Raw genomic sequence first — 10,617 nt, 5'->3', positions numbered from 1 at the left:
TATATATATATATATATATATATATATATATATATATATATATATATATATATATATATATATATATATGTGTGTGTGTGTGTGTGTGTATGTATATATATATATATATATATATATATATATATATATATATATATATATATATATATATATATATATATATATATATGGCCTATTTTTCACTTAAAGGATATTTCCAGATCTTATCCTTTTTCCTTTTTCAATACAGGTGTTAAATCTAAAGTGATTTTCAAATCCATATACAATTTATGGCAGTATACGTCAAAGGCTTCTTCTATAATTCATATCTTGAATGGGTGGAGAGAAATCAGGTAAGAAATCGCCAGAAATATTTTGTTGGATTTTAAAAATGGATTTCGTTTTAGTTGGAAATTCTTTTTTCCCTATTACTGCATTCTTATTTTTTTTTTTATCATGAAATAAATTTAGAATATTTATTGAAAAGGTTTTGAATTTTTTTCTTAGTCGTATAGAAACATTTTTTTTTTTATTACAGTTTATCATATGTTTTTATAAAACCTAACAAAGGTATTTATTATTTCAGTTTCCTCTGATGGAGGTTGATAGCCAGCGAGTGTTTCTTTACTTATTTACTTTTAAAAATACTGGCACTTCTTGCACAGGGGCAAAAGTGGGAGGTATGTATGTATGTATGTATGTATGTATGTATGTATTAATGCTTGGTCTACATTTAAAGAAGTGAAAAACAGAAACATTAACATTGTATGGTTAAATTGCTGGCGGAAACTAGTAATCAATTGTAAATAAAACTCCAAATTCAAATATGCCACAACAATTATGGAATCCAATGTATGGAACAAGTCATCTGAAGCTGGAATGGAGAAATATAACGATGGCACGAAAAGGCCGACGACGAGTTTTAAAAAGCCATCTAAGTTTTGCACAGAATAGATTGTTACTATAAAAGAGTCTGTCAGTTTATATTCATTTGTGAGTCTAATATGATATGACGTGTCATGCATGACATTCTCTCTCTCTCTCTCTCTCTCTCTCTCTCTCTCTCTCTCTCTCTCTCTCTCTCTATGAGCTGAATGGTATTTAGATTTGAAAGAATATCCCTTTACTGTTTTACGTGAATAGCTTTAGACCTATAACACTAATACGTATAAATCACTAGGCAATGCCTAGTGTCCTCATTCTTCGTCACATATATGATGAATAGGGACACCATCAAACCCTGGAACCACAACAATGATGGAATAATTCAGGGTTATATCAGTCTTCATTATATCTGTTAATTACACTGACATATCACTCTGGAAAGAACATGACAATGATTTATGATGTATGAAATTTAGTTAAAATTTCCATTTTGAAACAGAGCCATCATATTTCACATATCATCATATATTATCAACATCATCATTTAAAACATCTCACATCCATCTAAATGTGACGTCACTTCTCTATCAACGTTACTGGTATTACAATGCATCAAATATTGAATGATATATTTAACCAAATACAATTTACTTCGGATACTGTTTTCTAGATCCCAATATAATGAACAACACCAATCCTTCAATTTTTTTCTAATCTTTTACATTATGATCAACGTAATATTTTATATAAGCAGTTTCCTTTTGCATTCATGTTTTAGAGGAGGGATATCATTTGAAATACTGTATTCACATTATTTACAGGATTAAAATAAAACTAAGTAATTTTGTTGTTGTGTCAACGTTAGTTTGGTTACTATTTATTCTCTTTATAGAGAATGGTACATATTTCATATACGACTTACTCTTCAACAGAGGTACATATAGTATTTATGAATAGACTGTACAGTAATGGTCTTATGTCAAAAGGCCTCCCTAGAACTAGTGATCCATCTGGGATATGATTTTAGATTAGAAATATGGGATATCTATAGAAATACCTAATTAGATAATATAGGATAATTTACGATGTTTCTTCTCAAGGAATTATAGGAATGCGGAAAGAGATTGCCAAAGAAACAACACATAAAACATATCTCTTAAAGGAGAAACATTACCTGAACTTATCCATCAACAATTACCTGTTTTTTTTTATTCAGCCAACCATTATTCAAAGCACTCAATCAATCCATTAGCAACGTATGAAAGATATTCATAAACACATGAAAGCCTGTAATTAACCAGCTAGCACGATTTATTTACTATAAGAAAGCTTTTGATTCCGTAAAAAATTCAGCAGTAATAAAAGCCATTAGTCAATTTATTAGCTACAAATGAAAAGATATCGATAGAATAATAAAAGCCAAGCAGAGTGTAAGTTGAATAATTGTAGAACAATAATACTCTATTCAATTGTAAATAGAATCCACTATAATACAATGTCTCTAACTACAATGAAATTCAATGCTTAAACAATATTGTGCTTTGTCTTACCAGCATTATAGGAATGATTGTTCATATTCTTTGCAATACTTTTAGCGAAATAAAGTTCACATTAGCAAGATTTCAGGATCAATGATGTGAGTTCACCATTAAAACAGTTAAATAATCACTAATGGCTTTTCCAAATCAGGGAAATATTGCCTTCGCTTTGTAAACACTAACAGATTCAATGGCATTAGTAGATAAAGGTGCATTGAAGCAGATTGGTTATTGTTCAGATTACAAAATATGTTTAAACACAAACACACACATTAAATACAAACAGGAATTCATACACACGTGACGTTGTAAACAACCACATATGCACACACATAAATGACTTTGCAGACAACCACATATGCTCAAACACATAAACATACAATATATATATATATATGTATATATATATATATATATATATATATATATATATATATATATATATATATATATATATATATATATATATATATATATATGTATGTATATATATATATAGATATATATATATATATATATATATATATATATATATATGTATGTATATGTATATATGTGTGTGTATGTTTGTCTGTGTGTGTATATATGTGAATATATATGTGTGTATGTGCTATTGTATGTGTATGTATGTGAAACTGACTAGAACTCAAGTCTCTTACACCCTGATCAAGAAACGATAATATATCTATTGAAATGCCTTGCTAATGAAAATCCACATCAACCAATCGAAATGAATTATCATAAACCTTTTCTGCATTAAAAAGAACAACAAAAGAGACATTAAACACCATTCGAAGAAAACATAATATAACACAAAGAGACATAATTCTAGCCGCTTTCAAAAGGTAAACAAGAGAGTGTTCAAAGACCTGTTTTTGTGAGGATGTTGTAGGCCAGAGCAGGACGAGGCTTCCTCAACAAATATGACCTGCAGAAACATTATCTTCTGCTACGGCAGAAGGAAGGAACAATGTTAGGTCAACAGACTCAGACAACAGACACTCTTCAGGTGCACAGACTCTGTCCAGAACAGACAGCGACTCAGACTGCTTTCTAAAGAGGATGTTTGGTGGGTTACCATGATATGTGATCTATTCTTGCTTTTTTTTAAGGTTTATATTTCAGTCAAATAATATCCCAATTTTATAAACTAATACTACATAATTTCCTCTCTATATGTATATATCTCTCTCCCCACAAAACACACACACGCACACACACACACACACACACACACACACACATATATATATATATATATATATATATATATATATATATATATATATATATATATATATATAAAATATATATATATATATATATATATATATATATATATATATATAAATATAAATATATATATATATATATATATATATATATATATATATATATATATATATATATATATATATATATCTTAATTATGCATAGGCAGTTTAATCTAATTAACTTTTTCCATTTTTAGAGGCATTTATTTCTTAATTCTGAAAACTGAAGAAATACCGTTGGAAATCTAAGTATTAAAATAGATAATGAACGTGTAAAGATATATATCTTAGTAGTATTCATAAAATTTAATGCAACCTCATTTAAAACTATAACATGTTATCATAGTCTTCAAACACGATGTATTTCAATGCTTAAAACTTATTAAAAAATAACTAATTAACAAAAGAGCGAAGAAATATGCACGAATGAGAACGAATAGATATAACCCTAAAGACGGCAAGGATGTACTGTATATTAGATGACGTAAGGTATTTAAACATTTGATCTCAAATAAATAAACTTTAAATTCTCCGAGGGAGGCAGTCGAATGAATGGGCCTTAAAGCTGTCTTTACAAACCGCACAGGACATTTAAATACAGCTCAGGGTCCAGTATAACGGGGTCCCTAGCGTCGAACGTTTAAATGTCCACTCACGAGAAGCTTGTGTTTGACGCGCGCTTTCGAAACGTTGGAATTTGAAACGTTTTATTGTTTATATTGTTGTTTTTGTTATTTCTGGCCTTATTTATACTTTTTGCTAAAACTTTCATTTATAAATATATTAGATTGATGAAATTCTGATGTTTTTGTGTATCATAAATGAAAAGATTTTCTTATAGAATGAGCAGATTTTGTGCAAATGCATAATCAATATAGTTTCCCTTTAATCATTATCAACTGATTATGTGTTCACAAGTATACCATAATTGTATCAATATCTGGACCACATGGTATATTGAAATTGAATTTATCTTAAGGTTTCAAGCAACATATGTGGATGTTCTTACATGTAAATAGGCGTATTGTTATTTTGAGTTTTTATATAGGATATATCATATTTGACTACAATCAATTATGTTTTTATTTATTGTTCATCACACTTTTATTCTTAATTTTATCTATTTTAGCTGAATAATAATAATAATAATAATAATAATAATAATAATAATAATAATAATCATAAAATTATTATTATTATTATTATTATTATTATTATTATTATTATTATTATTATTATTATTATTATTACCAAACACGTAAACCCATGCAAACAATTTGGGGGGATTGCTACACGATGTATTCATACATTCGTGTTCTCTGTGTCCATCTGTTAATTTCCCAATCTCCTTAAGTCAACATCAGCCTGTTTGGTTCTCATATTGCAATGGTGCAATGCTTGGTTTCAATGCAACCATTTCTGACATGAATATTTATCTATATAAAATGGATATCATGTCTAGTATATTGGCAAAGAATAACATAAACTTTTTTTTTGGGTTTGAACTTTAATTCACATATTGATTGGTTGAAGCTAACTAATTCTGATTTGCTTTAAAATGTCATATAAGTTAGAGAATGATATACATACATACCTATATATATATATATATATATATATATATATATATATATATATATATATATATATGTGTGTGTGTGTGTGTGTGTGTATATATATATATATATATATATATATATATATATATATATATATATATACATATATATATATATATATATATATATATATATATATATATATATATATATATATATATATATATATATATATATATGCATGTGTGCGTGAGTACATGCACAATTACTCCAAAGCATAGACATTAATCACTCCAACAACATATATCATTTATCATCAACTATGTGGCTAATTGGAAAGCAACAAAGGCCCTTATTGCACACAATCATTTTGCATAAACAGAGGCATCAAAAAATGTTTCTATCAATATACAGTAACATCCCAAAGTTTGAACTCGTGAGTTCCATGTCTCTATTGACATTCAAAAGTCCAAATTACTTGTAGGCAGCAACAGCCATTTTTCAATTAGGAAGCTTTAATGGGTTGCTCGTTTTGGATAATATTTTCCTTTTTTTTTAAATATTGGTTTGTAGGTTCCAAATACGAAATGGATTTCATATTTGGTTCCTCGTCATGAAAATGTAGATGCATTGGCAATGCAGTCTCTCTTGGGGATTACAATAGAGGTGGACTGGTGGTGCCATCTATTGCTACATTATGGCAATGATCAAATTTAATTTTTCATTGTAATCATTTACCATTTTTTTTACCTTATAATATTCAAACAGTTTTATGTCATGCATTCATAGATGCTAACCCACACGGATTCTTACCATAGTCACCATTACTTTAATCTTCTCGTGTGCTCTTTCATATATTTTAATATAAAGCCTGGATATGAATTTACGCATACACAAACACACACAGACCATTAGAGGGACAGGAGTGTTGTTTGAAGTGCAAAGAGAGAGAGAGAGAGAGAGAGAGAGAGAGAGAGAGAGAGAGAGAGAGAGAGATTTGAAGAGGATTCCCCCATATCCTTGAGAGAGAGAGAGAGAGAGAGAGAGAGAGAGAGAGAGAGAGAGAGAGAGAGAGATTTGAAGAGGATCTCCCCATATCCTTGCAACGCCCATATTTAATATGTTACGATGACAGATCCTGGGATCACATTTGTCTTAGTTTGTGTTGGACTTAACATGAGATTAATTTCATTGTACGTCACAGCCATCTTGTTCGAGATATTTATTAGATAATTTGGTTTATATTTATTTCCGGCGCTGATTATGATATATATATATATATATATATATATATATATATATATATGTATGTATATATATATATATATATATATATATATATATATATATATATATATATATATTATTATTAATATGACGGTGGTGTTTTTATATATTCTATAATTCTATGAAAAGGTGATGGATTATGACAACCTTCATGAATATTAACATAAAGATAATTTCTTTTATACCATTCAGTTGAAAGAATAAAAAAGAAAAAAATAGGTTAGACGTATAGAATTAATGTTATACTTAAGAAGAAAGATAAAATGATAAGAAGGACACTTGAGAGATAAGAGAGAGTTGTGCTGTGTGTTTAGTGCGTTTTGACGTGTTGCTGATGATACATCAGTGTAGGTTTATGATGCAAAAACTACAGAGGAAGTTTTTCTTCATATCTGATAAAGGATAATATTTCTAATGGCTATTGTATTTTATAGGTTTGTGTATGTGTGTGTGTTTATACACATACACAATAGATAGACAATGTAACTTTATTTAGAAGAGCTCAAAAGATATTCTGATAGCTCAAATGCATTTTGAATCTCTGCATTATCTCAAAAAGTAAATGACTTTCAGCTAATGATAAAAATAATAATAATAATAATAATAATAATAATAATAATAATAATAATAATAATAATAATAATAATAATAATAATAACAATAATAATAATATTTAAGGCTAAGGCCCTATTTGTGTATTATAAGTCATCAAAGAGAGCGCCAATCATCCATTAAAAGATTATTCACACTGAAATGATACAGCATATTTAGATGAGGTAACACTAATGAATTAACTAGAATTGCCACATACATCATTAAAAACCTGCCATTATTATAAAACGTTCTTTTCTTGTTCACTTATTTATGCTTCATCACAAAAATGTTCCCAATCTTCCGACGTTATGCCTTATTTTCAAATAAATGTCTTCTCTCTTGATAAAGTCACATTTACATTTATAATTATGATAAACTTATTGCCTATATATATATATATATATATATATATATATATATATATATATATATATATATATATATATATATATATATATATATATATATGATCAATACCATCTCCTACCTTCAATTTCCAAGTTTTGCTTATAAAAATTCCCACAGCTCAGTTTCCCTCTCCGTCGAAGTTGTCCATTTGAGAAGTTATTCTACCCAATGGCCACAAAGTCCAGCGGGATTTTCCAATATTTTATTAAATCAGAAGAAGATTAATATACATTGCATTACTGTTTTCATTTATTCTAAAGAAACCTTCTTCCGGTTTCTCTGCTTTGAGAGGAAGCGAGAGGAAAGGGGTACAGTGGGTTCGAAGGTTGTGATGCTCAATAAGGGAATATTCCATCTAAATATACTATTGTCTTCTTGAACAAGAGCATTTGCTTATTTGGTTGATGTTTTGTTATTTCTGAGGCCTCAACGTAAACTTGGCTCGTGTTTTCGAAGACCAGACGAAATGAGTTCAAAGGTCAAAGGTCACTCGGATTTTTCTCCCTCTACCTCATTCATATTCGAAAGAGTTTTAATGCTCTCTCTCTCTCTCTCTCTCTCTCTCTCTCTCTCTCTCTCTCTCTCTCTCTCTCTCTCTCTCTCTCTCTCTCTCTCGCTCTCTCTCTCTCTCAACTGTAAATACCTCAACAACTTGGAAAGCTCTACAAAATTCAAAAGAACCATTCAAGCGAACAAAGAAATTCAATTTTGAAGAAGGTGCAAAATCATTAACCATCAAATGAAGAGTTGTGGAATTAGAACAAAAATATGAACAAATGAATTAGATATAGATACTAAATCAAAACATAAATGCACAAAACTTTACAATATAATATTTCTAAAAGCATCTCTAAGCAAAACAGATCTGGAATAAACAAAGATATTCTCTGTTATCATCTTTGGATTAAATGGTCTTTCCAAGGAAAATATTTGTCATCTTGTTTCCGATTTCTCTATGAATTTTTTGTTATTTATGTCAACTTTTTATGGGATCATTATGTGAGTTTTTCTGAACATTATCTTTTGATTTGAGACTTAGATATTTTGTTTCATTGAAATAAGAATTCAAGGTTTTGGAATTTGAATCATTTAGAATTTTTATAATAATAGAGCATTTAGAAATTAAGAATGTTCTTTTTTTATATAATTTCATGTGATATAAAGCATTAAGAAAAAGACTAAGATTTTTATAAGAATCAAATATATATTAAGTTTTCCCTTCCAAAGTTGACTTTCATTTAAACCATCGGAGATCAAGGTTTATGTATTTTTTCTTATCTCTCTCTCTCTCTCTCTCTCTCTCTCTCTCTCTCTCTCTCTCTCTCTCTCTCTCTCTTATGTATATACACAAATACTTATATATATATATATATATATATATATATATATATATATGTATATATATATATATATATATATATATATATATATATATATACAGTATATATATATATATATATATATATATATATATATATATATATATATATATATATATATATATATATATATATATATATATATATATATACAGTATATATATATATATATATATACAGTATTTTATATATATATATATATTTATAAATTTATATATATAATTACATATACATATATTTATATATACACACAGCATAGCATATATATATATATATATATATATATATATATATATATATATATACATATATATATATATATATATATATATATATATATGTATATATATATATATATATATATATATATATATATATATATGTACATAAAACATATCTATATCTATCTATCTATCTATCTATCTATATATATATATATATATATATATAATATATATATATATATATATATATATATATATATATATATATATATATATATATATATATATAGCAAATATTTATTGATATACTAATTAGTTATGGGAATATCACGGTTTGAAATAGTGGAAAACAATGAAATAAGAGTAATGGCAGGCGTAGTGAAGATTACTGTGATGATAAGAGTGTCAAGAATGAGATGGTGTGGTCACTTGTTGAGGATGGATGGTGAGGAGGGAGTGAGAAGGGCTTGGGAGGAACCTGAAAGGGGGATAAAATCAAGAGGGACGCAGAGAATTAGACAACGAGATAACGTGAAGGAGGATATGGAGAGAGGAGGTTTGGTGGAAGAGGAGGCTTTTGGTCGATGGCATTGGAGAGGGTGCATCAGGCAACCAACCCCTTAATGTAGGAAGAGAAAGAAGAAGAAGAAGAAGAAGAAGAAGAAGAAGAAGAAGAAGAAGAAGAAGAAAGCTATGGCACTGACCTCTCCAGTGAGGGGTAAAGGATGCTATTAACGAGGTAGATATTTATGAACTATAATTAATTTACTTCTGTGATTCATCATTGATATCATATATGAAATGGAGATATCCAAACTCTATAGTACAGGGAAGGAAAACTCTAAATTATTCATTCATGAATATTGGTAAATAGCAAACGAATACTAATTATAAATGAATAACATGACAAAATTAAATTGATAGATTTATGATACTCTAAGATCTCTACATATTACTTACATGAATCTAACGATCCATTTTTAGAAATTTTCATAAATTATGTATTGTATCATTATTCTATGCATATAATACATGGTATCCTACATCTCTGTCTATAATACATGGTATCCTACATCTCTGTCTATTATACATGGTATCCTACATCTCTGTCTGTCCTAATGACTCCAGACGATTACCTCAAACACAAAATAGAATTCCATTCCAAATTCCCATTCCAATTCCAGTTTCATTCTGTCGATGCTTGTTCCTATTCCAAAAGCTCTTATTAATACCAATAGTATCAAAACATTGAATTTTCTTTTTCTTATTTAATTTTTTTTTTTTTTGAAAATCACTTTGATATTTCTGGAAAAACATGTTCAATGAGATGTTTGGATTCTAATTGATTTCAGTTGATGGTTAGATGATAATTTAGGTTAATTAGTGAGGAGATGATGGAAATAAAAGGAAGAGGAAAGACGATGGATTAGAGTATTGCAATTATACTTTATAATATACAAAATTACACTGATATACTCTGGAAAGTTTGA

Source organism: Palaemon carinicauda, chromosome 25 (genome assembly GCF_036898095.1).
Source record: "Palaemon carinicauda isolate YSFRI2023 chromosome 25, ASM3689809v2, whole genome shotgun sequence".
NCBI lineage: Eukaryota > Metazoa > Arthropoda > Malacostraca > Decapoda > Palaemonidae > Palaemon > Palaemon carinicauda.
This window is presented reverse-complemented; position numbering follows the sequence as displayed.